This window comes from Corythoichthys intestinalis, chromosome 2, assembly GCF_030265065.1.
Source record: "Corythoichthys intestinalis isolate RoL2023-P3 chromosome 2, ASM3026506v1, whole genome shotgun sequence".
Lineage (NCBI taxonomy): Eukaryota > Metazoa > Chordata > Actinopteri > Syngnathiformes > Syngnathidae > Corythoichthys > Corythoichthys intestinalis.
This window is the reverse complement of record NC_080396.1, coordinates 24,457,082-24,474,036: the sequence shown is the minus strand read 5'-3', so window position 1 is coordinate 24,474,036 and position 16,955 is coordinate 24,457,082. Positions and strand designations below refer to the sequence as shown.

Here is a 16,955-nt window from a genome sequence, read left to right as displayed (position 1 = left end):
TTTTGTTTTAAAGGCAAATTCATAAAAATAAACATGCTTGTCAAAAATTCGGTGCCTTTTATTGTTCCCATACTTTTCATAGTGTTAGTACAGACTTGTCCTTTCTCTTACTGTACGACAGCACAAGAAAATCATTTTTTAAATTGTATTCTATATATTTATATTTTTAATTAAAGTAACAAAGTAGTTACTTTCATGTTTGAATAACTAGTAATTAGTTACTTTTTCAGAACTGTAACTTCAAAAGAAACGAACAACACTGATGATGAACGATCTGTGCAGTACAAAAAAGATGTGAACTGCATAAGTGATTGCAGTATGATATTACGTAATATTATTATTATATATTATAATTTTTCAAGCTTTGTTCACACATTGAAACATGAGTAGCTGAGAGGCAACACCGTGAACAATGACGTGTATCACATGGTATAAAGATTTAAAGAGTCCCATTCGTCTGATTTACTAAAACCATACACATGTATTTGAGTTTCTTAACCTAAAATCTAATTTATTTGACAGTCACAAGAAGAAGTCATGCCTGATCGCCTATGGCAAAACTCCTTTCAACTAATATTTTTGTAATCTGGGTCAAGTCAGTGTGCTGTGACAATTGGTGCTGGAAATTTTGCTGGTTTCCTTTTCTCAAACGCAATTTTACACAGCAGAGGCACATACCTCAAATGCCACAGACGAATTAAACAAAACAAGGCTTTTTCAGCGCTTCCTTGGTTCCTAAAATCATTGAAGTGATTGAATTATTTTCAATTGCGGCACGGTGGAACAGCACTTATCATGTCCGCTGCACAGCGGACTGGTTCACTGGTTCAATCGAGAACTCCGGCCTTCCTGTGTGGAGTTTCCATCATCTCGGCATGCCTGGGTGGATTTTCTCCAGGTACACTCGTTTTCTCCCAAATCCCCAAAACATGCATGGTTAGCTGATTGAATACTCCAAATTGTCCCTGGGTATGGGATTGTGCGTGAATGGTTGTTAGTCTCCTTGTGGCCTACTTCATGTAATTCAGGGTATGCTCTGCTAAATGCCTATAGTTAGCTGGGATAGACTCCAGCAGCCCCACGACCCTCATGATGATAACAGTCATGGAAGATGAATGAATGAATAGTATGATTGCCTTTTCCACTTAAGTAATTTTAGGAAGTGCTTAAGCTTTTAAATGTCTCCCCTATCCCACTTCTAGATTTGTTGCAACAATTGATTTTATTTTTTTAAATCCTGATGTTAACTACAATAATGTCCAATTGCTAATGCCTATACAACTCTTTATTCACCTAAAATGTTTTCTTTGGTGTCAAACTATTTTTTATCAATTAAATGGGTTAGGTACCACAATATTTGTTTTGCTATGGTACCATAAACAATGATACAAGCATTTTAGCAATACATTCCCATTTAATATCAGCTACAAATATCGATTTATGTGAGCAGTGTTTGTTTTGATTGCTCTGATGTCATTTGATATAGAGACTCACAAGGAAGAATATTCATAGCTGCCAAAACACTCAACTTGAGCTGTGCATTGTAAAAGATTAAATAGCCAGATGGTCTTTACTCTGAAGCCAGATACATTTGCCTCTAAATGTGTCACTCATTCTGTTAACAGTGTAAATATACTGAAAAATGTGTTCCTTCTTCACGATCAACCTTAATAACATGTCAATAAAAGGAACTTTAAAATGGATACGCTTTGTTTTTGATGTAACGTGAATGATTGCAAAGTGCAGAATAATCATTGGCGAACCTTGGTCATCAATGGGGACCGTCCCATTTTAATCCATCTCTTGGTACCATCACTAACTACCACATCACAATTATACGAAACAATATTACCATACAACAACACAATATAATAGCATGCCACTGTGCTATGGACATCGTCTTTAGTAGTTCATAATCAGTCTAATAACATGACAAATACATGGGAAAAATAAGTCATTCAATAAAGTGCAACAAAAATCCTGATTAATAAATATATAATTGTCAACAGATTGTTAATCATTTATACATATTGCTGTTTTGCTTGTTCTGACAAACCAATCAGAGGACTTAAATTATATATAAAGGCCAGTCACTTTAATATATTGTTGTACCAACATATGTAACATAAGTGAGAGCTAGGCCTGTCGCAATAACACATTTTGGTAGGCGATATATGTCTCATAAATTATTGTTGATATGCAATATTATTGCCTGTTTTTTAACCTATTCAACCACAAATAGTGACAATACATTCTGATAAATCCCCTATTCAAATGCAATAAATTGTTATTTTTAAAGAAAACACAAAATACATAAAAGTTTATTAAATATTAAAAAACACAATGCATAATGAGTCATTTTAAAGCTAGTTAAGTGCAGAATATGAAATAGGTGAGAAACCCGATGTCATTTTTGTTGTCTGCAATTAGAGCCCATTAAAAGTGTTAATTTGATCCAAAATGACTGTCATCTTGTCCTGCAAAGTAATTATTATCATTTATTCCATCATATTATCATTGCCAACCAGAATTTTCATAATGGGTATCATTTGAAATTTATTCTTAGTGTAGAATCTGAAGTATATGTGATTGCTTCCAGAAATCTGATCATGACGAGCTTTTATTTTGAAATGTTCACCGGAAGTCCGTTTGCTAAGCCAATCACTGTAGGCTTTACACTCAGTAAAAAAGAAAAGTGCACTTCGCTTTCGTCAAGCATGTGGTGTCAGTAATAGATTTTGTTCTTTTGTTTGCATCACTTGCAAATTCTTTAATCTTGTGAGTTTTTATGTTTGAAGTGTCAGCTTTTAACCGCAATTTTGCGTTGTGGTGAAGACTGCCAATGTTTTATAGCAGGCTAAAGTGGTTAGTAATTGTCTTTTTTTTCATTAGCCTCAACGTAGCAATGCTAACGTTTTACAATGTTTAATATAGAAGTGTTTCCTTATTTCGCATGTCTGAAATTTAATTCTATGCCATGTTGATAGCCAATAAACATCTGTGAAAGCTACTGGAGTCTCACATGTAAATCAACAAGCACGTGTGCTGAGTGCACGCAGCACACGCACGCACAAATGTATGCACGCACGCAGCGATAAATCGCAGCCGGGAAAATTACCGCCCTCATTTTTATTTACCGTGTGATAATTTGACTTATTGCATATCGCGACAGGCTTAGTGAGAGCCACAGGTTGAATAACAGGTCATAGGGGTCGGTGACTTATTGGACAACACAGGCCTACTCATTCGCACTGAGACTGACGTCGGCTTCATCCAATAAGTCTCCGCCTCAATCTGTTCTATGTTGGTCCACAAAACACGACTTTATAGAGTGCTGTATTATAGAAATAGTTTTTTCCTCATGAAAAAATAACAAAAACACCACAAAAAGTTTGTTTTGAGCAGTCTAAAATATTAGTAGCATTTTAATTAATTGCAATAGAGAAAGATTACGTGAGAGGAAGGTTTAAGTTACTCGAGCAGTCATAGTATCTCGTATCTCAAAGCATAACTGAATGTCAGAATGAATCTGAAAACCAAAAAACTTGACAACACTTTGTTACCTTCTCATTGTTTACTGCAGGCCCAAGTTAAAATTTTACTCATCAAAAATGCCATTGATTGCCCAATCACAATGATTCAAACAATCATCTCATACATCATTTCCTATCTCAAGGACTATCATCAAAAACTGCCCTGCTGTTTATGATGCATACTGTTTAAGAGGTCTCTTCAAAGGGGCACATGTCCCATGAGTCGCAACTTTTTACGTACTGCCAGTGAGGACAGCAACTGTCAAGTATTTATAGTCTGCCCACTAAATAAACTATAAACATGTTTGCACGCTTCTTTCCTTCATCCCACTAACTGGGTTTCACTTTGAATGGTCATAATTTCTTCCGTGTGTTTTTTAAATGTAGATCTCCAAGACTTCTCAAAGCCTGCCTATCTTAGTCCTTTTGAGTAATGGCTGTGTAAAAAGACAAATAAATAAAAACTGTCAGGGGGTGTGCTATAAATTCTGGTTAATAGAGTTGTTTGTTATAAAGAATATGCCGAAAGTACTTAAATTGTTTAACACAAAACTTTATGGCAAGGTGGCCCTAGGAGGAGCCCATTATGTTTTGTTTGCACTCAAAATGATTGAACCTTCATGGAAAATTATTAGGGGACAATTTAAATTACACTGCATTATTATTGATGGTTTGTACATTTTGCAAAATTAAACCGATAGGCATCATTTAAGAATTTGAGTGTAACTATCTAAATCAGACATGTCCAAAGTCCGGCCCATGGTCAAATTTCATCCGGCCCCCAGCCTCTGTCATAAAATCAGTAACGTCTGGCCCGTACACAGACTTAATAAATTGGTCAGCAGTACTGTTACTAGCATATGAAGTAGCTTACACACTTAATGCTGCTCCTCATTTACCCACTAAAAGCCAGCAGCACTCCAAGCAACGTTCCCCCGTGTGACCCTTCAGTCCCAATTTTCTAAAATGGCGACAATCAACAAAAAAAAAACAAAAAAAAGAAAGTTGATGCGACAGCCGACGCTTCAAGGATAGGTGGAAATTGGACTATTTCTTCACTAAAATACGCAACAACTGTGTCTGCCTCATTTGGAAAGAGACAGTTGCTGTTTTTAAAGAGTTCAATGTAAGGCAATATTACTAAACAAGACACGGTGAGATGTACGACAACATTACAGGGAAGATACGCAGCGAGAAATTAAAGCAACTTGAAGCTAGTTTAATTTCACAGCAGCACTATTTCGCAAGAGCCCGACAGTCAAGGGCGGCCGTGGCGCAGTTGGTAGCTTGAATTGTCCTGGGACCGAAGCGTCAGCGGTTCGATTCCCGGCTATGATTGCCCACTGTCGAAGTGCCCTTGGGCAAGGCACTGAACCCTAACTTGCCCCCAATGGGTTGGCAGCGTCTTGCATGGCAGCAGCACCATTGGTGTGTGAATGTGTGTGTGAGAATGGGTAAATGTGTACTAATGTAAAGCGCTTTGGGCATTGTAACAATGTAGATAAAGCGCTATATAAGTACTCTCCATTTACCATTTCAAAAGAACGCCACAAAAGCTAGTTGCGAGATTGTTGAAATTATTAATTAAAAAAATAATAAAGCAAATGTGACACAAAGAAGGCCTTGCTAAAATTTGCTTAAAAATATTGTTCTACGTAAAGGACGTCAGCCAAGGTCGGCCCCCCCACATTTTAACCACACCAAATCCGGCCCCCTTTGCAAAAGGTTTGGACACCCCTGATCTAAATAAAGCATTAGCTACAGTATTATGAGGTTTTGATAATACCCATTTGGTTGTGAATTTATTTTATTTAATAAGGCTCCTGCATGCTTACCTGTGTACCTGATCATAAGTGTTAGAGGGTAGACCGTAAGCTGGATGAAAATTTGTGTTACTAGTACGTGCAAAATACTCAATCATACAACAGTCAAGTATAGATTCTATATAAATATACAAAAGTAAGTAATGACATTTTATTAGTTGGTTTGTTCCCACCACTGTCAAGTACTTGAGTGCAGATAAACCATTGCTATGGCAACATCCTCACTAATCCTTCAGAGTCTGCCATTGTTTACCAGCTGGCCCTTTGAGCACACGTGGGCTATGTCTGTAGCAGACCATCAGACATTGCCAATAGTGGCCACTTCATTTCCGACTGGCCGGAATCAATCATGTAAGTTTAAAACTTGGCATGATTGTTTTGTCACGTACTGTAATCTATATGTATTAGGGATGTCCCGATCCAGGTTTTTGCACTTCCGATCCAATACCGATATTGTTTTGCACTTCCGATCCGATATTGGCCGATACCGATACCGGCCTATCTGAGCATGTATTAAAGTTTAAAGTTATTTAGCCTCCTTACTTAGTTGTCAGACTCATGTTGAAAAGGGTTTTAGTACTCTTGATAACAACTAGCAAGCTGAATTACGTGAGTTTGAATAACACACAATGGTTGGTAACAAGAAACTGACCTGTTTATTCATTGACAAACACAAAACATTCTAAATAACAAACAGAAATGGCATAGTCAGTCAGTAAAACGTGCAAATAATATTGTAAACTGTCAGTGGAAAATCCCACAAACTTCCCAAGCTATTAGATGCTTTTAATGTTTCGTGCATCAGTTACAAAAATTGTATAAAAAGCTTCTCAGGTTTAAATAAACGACTATTTCAGTATCAAGTTAACATTTTAAAACAGTAAATAAAATACTTAAGTCCCCATTCTGTATCAGCAGCTTTAAACTACATTCAATTCGTTTAATTTTGCGAATCAACTGTTAAAGTTGATAAAATTGCTCCCGTTATTCCATCATTTCCCTTCTGTCTACTTTTGACATGTGAAAGTTTTAAAACCGTTTTGAAGATAGATTCAAGTCAAGATTTTGCCGATTTAGGAGTATTTTAGATAAAAAGTTAATTAGGTTCGCTTGGAAGGTTCACTACAACAGCCTACAAGGGAAGTCTTCTGCTTTAAGATGGCGGCTGTTTACTAACGCACGTAGTTTTCAATGCAGGTGTTGCTAACGGCGTCGAGTCTGTCATATTGCATCTAGTTCTATATACATATGATATCTATTAGACAAGCATTATGTTTATGCTGCATTCCAGAGAAGTGGGAAGTCGGATTTATCCCACTTGGATGGTACCAGTTCCGACCTCAGAGCGTTCCAAGCAAATGTAAACAACAATGATTGCTGATCGCGACGAGGTCTTTTTTTCATTTTGGCCATCCAAAGACATTTTGACCTCCAGCGAACCTGCCTTCCTATAAGCGATCAAATTAGAGCTGTCCCGACTAGTCGACCTAGTCGACGTCATCGATGACGTAAATCCATCGACGAGCACAACATCCCGTCGACGGTTAATGAAGGGTTAAAAAAATATATGCGTGGAAAGTTCAGAATTTCGGATGCTCTGTATGCAAGCGGGGAAAGCGGCACAAAGCCAAAAAAAAGCGCACCAGAGTGTCCAAAACACTGACTTATTTCAAAGAAACAAAGGAGGGTACACTCTTCTGTCCTGTCTCTTCATTGCCAAGCTTGGCTGCACGTTGGCCGTGAATAAACACCTAAAGCGCCGTCACCCTGTTTGTAAAAAATTTTTTTTTGTTTTTTCATTTTTTGTACACCAGAGGGTACTGTCGCCTTACTAAATAATAATGTTTCATTAACAATGGGCCTATAAGTGCTATTAGTATTGTTCTTAATGCTAACTGAAAGGTTTATTTCATGTTATGGTTTATTTTATGGTATAGAAAATTTATATAAGGTTAAAAGGTCATAAATATATACAGTATATACAGTGATTGCACTCAAGGGAGAGATTGTCAATGATAAGGTAATAAAGTAAGTTAAAGACAATTCATATAGGCAATTCATTGATATATAAAAAAGGTATAAAAGGAAAAAGGTGAAAATTTTTTGTCAATTTCTAATTGTGTTGTTGTATTTGTGTGCACTGTAGCTCTTACGTGTGATTACATCAAGGATGGAATAAAAGTTGTAAACCATCAGTTTAAGAGACCATCTTTTCAATCGGGATGCTACACTAGTTAATTCTATCAGCATTTGAACTCATTGTTTTTATTATTTGTGATTTATTATTGTTATTTACGTGTTTGCTATTTGATAAGCGTCAACAAAAATGCCATTGCTAAATTAGTAAACAAACATTTTTTTTTTAATTATTAGATTAGTCGACTAATCGTAAAAATAGTCGGCTGACTAATCGGGAGAAAATTAGTCGTTTGGGACAGCCCTAGATCAAAAATTAGAGGAAAAACGACGGCTGCGTTATAGCCCACACTGTAAACTGCCTTTTTTTAGTTACATCCTTTGCTGATCGTCAATATAAAAACATAGCACAACAAAGATGATGTCGGACTTTTCCAGCCTCCGACTCGGAAAATATCATTAGAACGCCACTCGAACTGGTAGGTCCAAGTCGCGAAGTCGGAGAAAAAATAACTACCCGGACTTCCAAGTTGTTTCAATCTGACGTCACTGGACAAAATGGCGCTCAAGAAAACGTATTGAATGATAACACAATAATGAAGTGAATCAAGTTTATTTGAGACACCATGTATTTTTTTCTCATACAGTGAATTATCTTTGTTGTGCTATGTTTTTATATTGACGATCAGCAAAGGATGTAACTAAAAAAAAGGCAGTTTACAGTGTGGGTAATAATGCAGCCGTCGTTTTTCCTCTACTATTTGATCGCTTATTGGAAGGTAAGTTCGCTGGAGGTCAAAATGTCTGGCTGGATGGCCAAAATAAAAAACACCTCGTCGCGATCAGCCATCTTTGTTGTTTACATTTGCTTGGAACGCTTTGAGGTCGGAACTGGTACCATCCGATTGGGATAAATCCAAATTCCCGCTTCTCTGGAACACAGCATAAAAGTGTTGGATGGTACGTCTTTACTCACGAGAGATAATGGCTCCTCATCCAGAATGAATTCTTCGGCAGTGACTCTTGTTATTCCCTGGGCTTTGGAACTGTCTAGTGCCAGTTTGTTACGCATAGCAAAAGTTTCTGCCAGTGTTAGTTGCGTGGGACCTTTCTTTTTGTCTTCGGTTTTCTTAACATACTTCTTATATTTTTTGTCGCTAAATGCTTGATTAGGTTGTTTGTATTAAAACTTCTTACAGCTTTACCACCACGCTTGACTTTATTGTGGCATATCTTGAACTCTGCCTCTTCGTTTTTGTCGTTCTTTAAGGTGAAATGATCCCACACAGCTGACATTTTTACCAATAAAGTCTCGGTAAATTGGGTTACGGTAATGTAGTGTGTTGAAGGAGTGCCATAAAATGCGGACCGGATTTTGGGGAAACCGATGCAGAAACTGGAATGGATTATGTATATCGGTGCGCTGGAAAACACGGATCGGATTTTCAAAAAAAACTGGATCGGAAGTCTGGATCGGAATTTTTCCGTGTTGGCCGATCCGATACCGTTGCACATTTTTTTTGCCCATATCGGCGTCCGATCCGATCCAAATATCGGATCGGGACATCTCTAATTTGTATGGTTATTAACCAACTGACTTGCATAAAATGGTGAAACCATGAATAGCCCAATCCACATACTTTGGATGTTTTGACATGCGTGTGACCCAATGTTTGAGTTTTTTGAGATGCAAGCCTTTCTTCAGCAGATTCTTCATTTCGACTAATGATAACTCATTTAATAGCAAAACGCTTGTCAGAGAGTGAATTATTCTTTTTTAAAAAAGGGTTTAACATTACATTTCTAATGCTACTCCCAGTTGCAGTACTCTAAACCTAAACAAAACAAACACAATTGCACAATGGGTATGTAACCAACCCAAATACCATTACATTAAAATCCACATGCTTTGGTATCAAAATGTTATGACCTTTCCATCAAAGGTTATTTGAAGACATGGAATCATAATATACTGGACTGTCTCAGGAAATTAGAATACGCAATATTCAAATTTTTTGAGACAGTCCTGTGTATATATACAGGACTGTCTCAGGAAATTAGAATACACAATATTCTAATTTCCTGACTGTCTCAGGAAATTAGAATACACAATATTCTAATTTCCTGACTGTCTCAGGAAATTAGAATACACAAGGTTTAGAGTACTGCAACTGGGAGTAGCATTAGAAATGTAATGTTAAACCCTTTTTTAAAAAAGAATAATGAATGAAATTGAAATTGAAATTAGAATACACAATATTCTAATTTCCTGAGACAGTCAGGAAATTAGAATATTGTGTATTCTAATTTCCTGAGACAGTCCTGTATATATACACAGGACTGTCTCAAAAAATTAGAATATTGTGTATTCTAATTTCCTGAGACAGTCCAGTATGTAACTATACTCATTGACAAAGTACAAAATATTATTTGTGCTCTTGGAAGAACAACTAAATTATTTCTGTAGCCTAGTGAGGAGTCTCTGAATGTCCGTGTATCAGTCTTATACTGCACTCTACTGTAGAAGGAATACCACAATACACACTGCAAGTATAGCAAAAATGGTGGCAAAACTTTAAAATATTTAACAATGCCATTATGGTGTGTGTTTATCCACTCACATAGATGGCTATTTTACGTTGTTTTATCACGTTTGAAAATATGTTTTTGCGGGGGCTCTTTTTTTTTCATTCATACATTATCCTTATCTCACGAGGGTCACGTGGGTGCTGGAGCAAATCCCAGCTAACTATGGGCAGCAGGCAGGATACACCCTGAATCAGTTGGCAGCCAATCGCAGGGCACAAGGAGACGAAAAAGGATTCGCGCACACACTCATAACTAGGGACAATATAGAGTGTCCGATCAGCCTACCATGCATGTTTTCGGATGTGGGGGAAGACCGGAGTACCCGGAAAAAAAAAACACACGCAGGCATGGGGAGAACATGCAAACTCCCCAAAGGAAGGCTGGAGCTCAGGATTGAACCCTTGATCTCAGAAGTTTTGCATGCTAATTGTTTGATTCCTTCGCTATTTCCCAAATCTAACTTGTGTTAACAAAGCGGTTTTGCGGAGCCGCTGGAGGTCTTGTAGTGACGATGACGTGACCGGAGGGATGGCAGTGCCTGCTTGACTCTGATCCTTTTAGCAGCTTTCAGATCAATACACGTCCCTCTCCCACGTACGCAAAGACCTGCATGGCCGAGTCCAGGACATGCTGCTCAATCAGTTACACGATGTACAGAGGAGATAAGAGAGAAGATGTTCAAGAAGGGTGTGTACCGCATGACAAGCACGAGGTGCTGTTGGTGTTTGCTTTGGTGTCGATGTAGAGGCTGTTTGCCAGTCAGAATTGAGAATGAGGGAGAAAGAATACACTGTTTGTTTTAGGATTTCTTATGCCCATTACATGATTGTATTCTTGTTTTGTTTTTGTTGTTGTGTGCCACATGCCTTCACCATTGCCAACTCTGTCTTTATCCCTTCCTGATTTTTTTTCTCACATTTGGCAGAACTTGTTTTCTCTGTGGTAACAGACTGGTGCTGGCAATTAATACTGATGTTAAGGTACGCCTGCATTCGCGCAGACTACGCATGCGCAAAAAGGAGCAGCCTCATGAGTGACAATATCATCTGCTAGATCGCTATTATTTGAACTAAAAACTCATTACTTGCCAGCGGGAAATTTTGAATTACTACACCTTTAGACCAGGAGTCGGGATTAATTTGTGAGCACTGTTTTTTTTTTTCGTGAATGCATTTGAACACATCACGCGGGAGCAAGAGTGACAGGTTTGAAGGCACGCTCGGCTTTTACAAGCAGTCGTCAAGTTGTGATTGAAATCTGTCGAAAAAAACCCAACACTTACTTGGGAAATAACAAATAGAAACCTGATATGGCGCTGCGTATATTTCCTGGATGCGGAAACCACAACCAGGAAGGTCTGTCTATAACAGTGGCCAAGACAAGTGGAGTCTTTCAGGGCAGCCATTTCGTGAGTATTGCTCTCCTGGGAGTGGTGACAATTTTGACAGTCATGAAAGTGAAACTGCCTGCACGCCTCTGTTACTTGGTGTTTACTTTCGTGGTTTAAATTTTCCACTATGCATTTTTATATACTCCAGTTCGCTCGGCATTGAGCCTTAGCTCGCAAGATGACCTCTGTAATAATGTCCATCTCTGTGCAATCCGCAATGGGAGGATCACCAATGGACACAGAATTGAAGCAATTCTATTATTATTATTATTATTACAACGTACGTTTGAAGGTCCAAAGAACATGTATGAGTGCGCCATCAGCTCATCATAGCTAGTAGAGGTGTGCAAAATTTCCGATTCTTAGATTATTCGCGATTCGGCCTTGGAAGATTCGAGAACGATTCACAAATATCCAAAATCCGATTATTGAAATATGTCAAGTAAAGCGGAAGTAAAACACACTCAGCGCGCCGCGTGGTCTTCGGGACGCAATGAGGAACGGAGCGAGAGTAGCTAAACGTCATGCTTGTCATTACCCGGCCCCTCAAGTAATGCCAATGCTCAACTCACGGCTCTAGCTGAGCTCATGCCGCGAAATAAAAAAAAACAACAACATACCTGACTGCTGCCGACAGCTGCTACAAAGTACGTCCACATAATGTTACGGTAGATATCATATTTATATAGGACTAGATGCATTATAGACTCGGTGGCAATAGCAGCATGCGGGCGTTAGTAAACGGCCGCCATCTTAAAGCAGTAGACTTCCCTGCAAGGCTGTTGTAGCGAACCTTCCAAGCGAACCTAATTAACTTTTTATCTAAAATACTCCTAAATCGGTAAAATATTGACGTGAATCTATCTTTAAAATAGTTTTAACTTTCACATGTCGAAAGTAGCCAAAAGGGAAATTATGGAATAACGGGCGCAATTTTCACAACTTTAACGGTTGATTCGCAAAATTAAATGAATTCAATGTAGTTTAAAGCTGCTGATACAGAATGAGGACTTGAGTATTTTATTTACTGTTTTAAAATGTTAACTTGATACTGAAATAGTCGTTTATTTAAGCCTGCGAGGCTTTTTTTTTTTCACAGTTTTTGTAACTAATGTACAAAACATTAAAAGCAGCTAATAGCAGGGGTGGGGGGGCGGAGGGCATCAATAATCGATTTATAATCGAATCGTAGCCTCTGAATCGTAATCGTAATCGAATCGTTAGGTGCCCAAAGATTCCCACCTCTAATAGCTAGTTCATGTCAAGCGAGCCGGCCGGTTTCACACATTTATTAAAATTCCGGGTTGGCGGAGAGCCAGATGCACTCATTAAAAGAGCCAGATATGGCTTGAAAGACATAGGTTCCTGACCCCTTTTCTAGAAACTAGAGTACAAACTCTGAACAATGGCTGTGGAAAAGAAAAGAGGAGCAGGAATGCCACATCTTGATCGTTCGCCTCCATCGTTTACAATTCCATAAAATGCTACACTAAAAATGGCGATGGCATGTTCCATGACGTCACTTCCTTTGTATCAGACTATTATACAGCGGCACAAGTTTTCATTAAAGCAATACTAGAGAACTTTCAGTTATGGTTGATTTTTGCAGCGCAAGTGCACAAAAGCGGTAGTGTTTTGCCTTAAGGAAGACTGCATTTCCCATGAGGACCAGCGCACAGTATCATAAAATCCTGATCTCACGGTCGGCCTGCAGTTAGATTTCTGTTTCTATTGGGTAGGGTTCGGCATTGTTTGAATTTGAACGGTTCCGATTCCGATAGCACGTTTCGATTCCAGTTCCAAACGATTGTCGATTCCAATTGTTTTAATAGGCTGGGTGAAAGAAAAAAAAAAATCGCAGTTTATATTAATTTCTTAACTATATAAGTCGTTGAACTTGAATATGATGAAGTTTCTTTCCACAGGAGTGCACTTTCACGAAGATGTTTATTTTTCAAATGCTCACAGAGAAAACATTTACACATATTATTTTTCCTATGTTTTAGAGTGCTGCAGGCATTTTTACATGTTATTGAGCTCCCACTAATGGACTAACCTAATGCAGAATGAATGAATGAAACAAATAAACAAAACAAAAAACAACTTGTAAAACCCAGTCCAGATTAGCAGCGGGTACAGTATAAAATCAGAAACAGTTTTTGTTGAGGAAAATGATATCTGCCTTCTCAGGCAGTAAGTGTGAGCATTCTGGACAGATAGTGTCTCCTGCAGTGGAGAACAAACGTTACGTTCACTGGGTGTAGATGAAGCTTGAATGCATAAATATGAAAAAGCGAGAAAAAGTCCCATAGGGGTAAGGTAGCTGTGCGCCTCTACGCACTTTACATACATGTACCTTAGCTGGAAGCTACGACGAAGCATTAGTATAAATTACTCTGTTGATTATAATTTGATGTAGATGACGCAAAATAATAAGGTTACCTTATTTGTAAAACTGATTCTGTTGTGTTTACAGACACATGCGATGTTTAGTTTTGACAATACCAGTTATGACAGTGAGTGACGCTGTACGAGTGAGTGTGTACGTATAATGTGTAGAAGAACAGATGAGAGAGTCTGGCTGGGAATCTGCTATGTGATGTCTGCATGTGCTCACTGCTATGAGTTCATTAAAAAAGTAATCGAATGCTTCATATGGCTACTCCTTTCTAAACAAGCAACACAACAGATGCTATAACAAAAGATGCTTTAAATACTGTTGATTTTAACAGCGGCGGCAATGTGCTACGTAAAGTTCGTAGCTACTAATATAGCTATATTAGCCAGATGTAATAATGTGATTTAGTCTCGTACTATTCCATCCATCCATTTGTCCATCATCTACCGCCTAATCTGGGGTTGGGTCGCGGGGGCAGCAGAAAACAGGAGTAATTTATTGTTTTACTTACCTGGTTCTGAATTGTTTGAGGAACGGCACAGCATGTCAAATACGCGGCAATCAGCTATGCACTTGGCACTCGGCACTTGTATTCCATGAAGCCGGAAGTGTTTAATCATATTGGTCGTGCAGCCACCGTTGCATGATATAGCTGTGTTGCAAATGTTGCACTGAGCTGACTGGTCATTTGTAGAGGCGTGCGAAGTTTCAGATTCTTAGATTATTCGCGATTCGGCCGTGGAAGATTCGAGAATGATTCATAAATATCCAAATTCCGATTATTGAATTACACCAGGTAAAGCGGAAGTAAAACATTGTCAAGTTCAAAAATAGATCCTTAGGTAGACATTGTAAAATTACCCAAAAATAAGGAGAGAAGACACTCAGTTTTCTTGGCCAAGGAGAGCAAAAGAGTGACTCGTTCCAGTCACCAAAATTGATCTAAAGAAAAAAACCCTCCTTGGTATTTTATTCAGGGGTTTGTCCTGAAAAAAATGAATGCTGCCCTAAGGGGGGAGGGAGCAAGCTGGAGACACCCATGTGGTTTTCGATTGGATATGTGTGTGCATGTAGGTGGAGCTAAGTAAATACACGTGTGTAAGCAAGGACCCATGTAAACAATCATGTAAACAGTCAAAACAATCATGTAAACAGTCAAAATGACCCAGACACTTCAGTTATGCAACGCTGCGGCCATGGAAGATGTCCTCGGATGGAAAATTGTCCTCGAAGGTCTAGACGAAAATCCAGACGCCAGGTGCTGAAGATGCCTCGGAAGGTCTAGTTACGCAATGATGCGGCCATGAAGCAAGGCAGTTGTCATTCCGACCCTCTTTTACTCTTTGTAACACTTAAGCATTATACTACAACCTGGTATAGCAAGCAATAATCATTTACTGGTTATATTAATAAGAACAATATGGCAATATGTATTATTTATGATACATTTGAGCACAAGCAAATATTCAATCAATCAATCAAGCAAATATTTAATCAATCAAACCTCGATAATTACCTCAACAAACACAGTCAGTGCGGTTTTTGGGACGCAATGAGGAACGGACCGACAGTAAATCTCATGTTCAACTCATGCCGCTAGATAAAAAAACCATTATACCTGATTGCGGCTGACATCCGCTACAAACAACGCCCAGTTGCTAGTTGCTACAAACGTACGGCTACAGTAGATATCATATATATGTAGAACTATATGCAAAATGACAGACGACGTCGATGTTAGAACATGTATTATTGAACAGAGTTACGAAATGACAGACTTTCAGGTGTAAGTAAACAGCCGCCATCTTAAAGCAGTAGACCTCTCTAGAAGGCGCTGTTGTAGCGAACCTAATTAACTTTTTATCTAAAATACTCCTAAATCAGCAGAATCTGGTCTTGAATCTATCTTTAAATGATGAAAAAGTTTTAAAACTTTGACAAAAGTAGACAGAAGAGAAATTGTGGAATAACGGGAGCAATTTTAACAACTGTACAACAATTCACAACATTAAATTAATTGAATGTAGTTTAAAGCGACTCATACAGAATGGGGACTGGAGTTTTTTATTTACTGTTATTTTTGTATATGTGTTTACTGTTATATGTTAACTTGATACTGAAATAGTAGTTTGGTTTAGCCTGAGAGGATTTTTGAACAATTTTGGAACTAATGTACAAAACATTTATTAAAAAAAAAAAAAAAAAGGAGGGGGGGGTGCATCAATAATCGTTTTATAATCGAATCGGAGCCTATGAATCGTAATCATAATCGAATCGTTAGGTGCCCAAAGATTCCCAGCTCTAGTCATTTGTCTTTGTGAAGTTAAGCCAAACTTTTGAGCGCCGCCGCACTGTGTCCATGGTTGAAATCCCGTTGCAATGCACAAACACACGCTTCATATGGCTTCTTCTTCGTGGTGTTCGGCAGCTACTTTTTTCCTATCGGCGGTCAGAGCATTGAAACATGGAATCGAAATTTAAAAATTCGACGGTTCCGGGAGCATGGAGTGTCAGTCCCGGATCCTATCGATACTTGATGCCCAACCCTAATATTGGGTTTGTGAAAGATGGATAGTGATGAGGTAATAAATCCAGTTGTGGCTAAACAATATCAAATGACGATGTTGGAAATAAGAAACGTTTGATTTTGTACTGTATTGTATGGTTTTGTTTTTTATCCTAGTAGCCTCCCTTTTTCTTTTTGTTTTTTGTCTCCTCGGGCAAAAGTGTTGGCATCGACTTCAGTCTTTATAACTAATGGGGAAAGGGGAAAGAGACATATGCCGTAAAGCAGTTGGCACATTTGTAGTTTTTTTATGTGGCAGAGTCCTGCCACCCTCCTCAAAGTTAATTAGTGCCGGTGAAAGCAATACGGACCCCCTCAGGCCATAACAGAGGTGTCATAAAAGTAGTTGTCGGTCGACATATCATTACAAATGTTATGAAAGCATTTTATAGAGGTTGAAAAGTTCCCTAGTGTTGCTTTAAGCGGCGGGTCTGTGGTTTATAACATTACACGGCTACCTACCCGTGCAAGAATACAGTGGTACCTCGACATATGATCGCTTTGGCACATTCAATAAACA

The 16,955-nt window shown here is 38.4% G+C and overlaps 1 protein-coding gene across 11 annotated transcripts in view; it reads left to right on the top strand.

Annotated features, from left to right (window-relative positions):
- The window catches only part of LOC130906756 (membrane-associated guanylate kinase, WW and PDZ domain-containing protein 1-like), a 183,678-nt gene that overhangs the window by 77,356 nt on the left and 89,367 nt on the right, over nt 1–16,955 (top strand). The window lies entirely within an intron of this gene.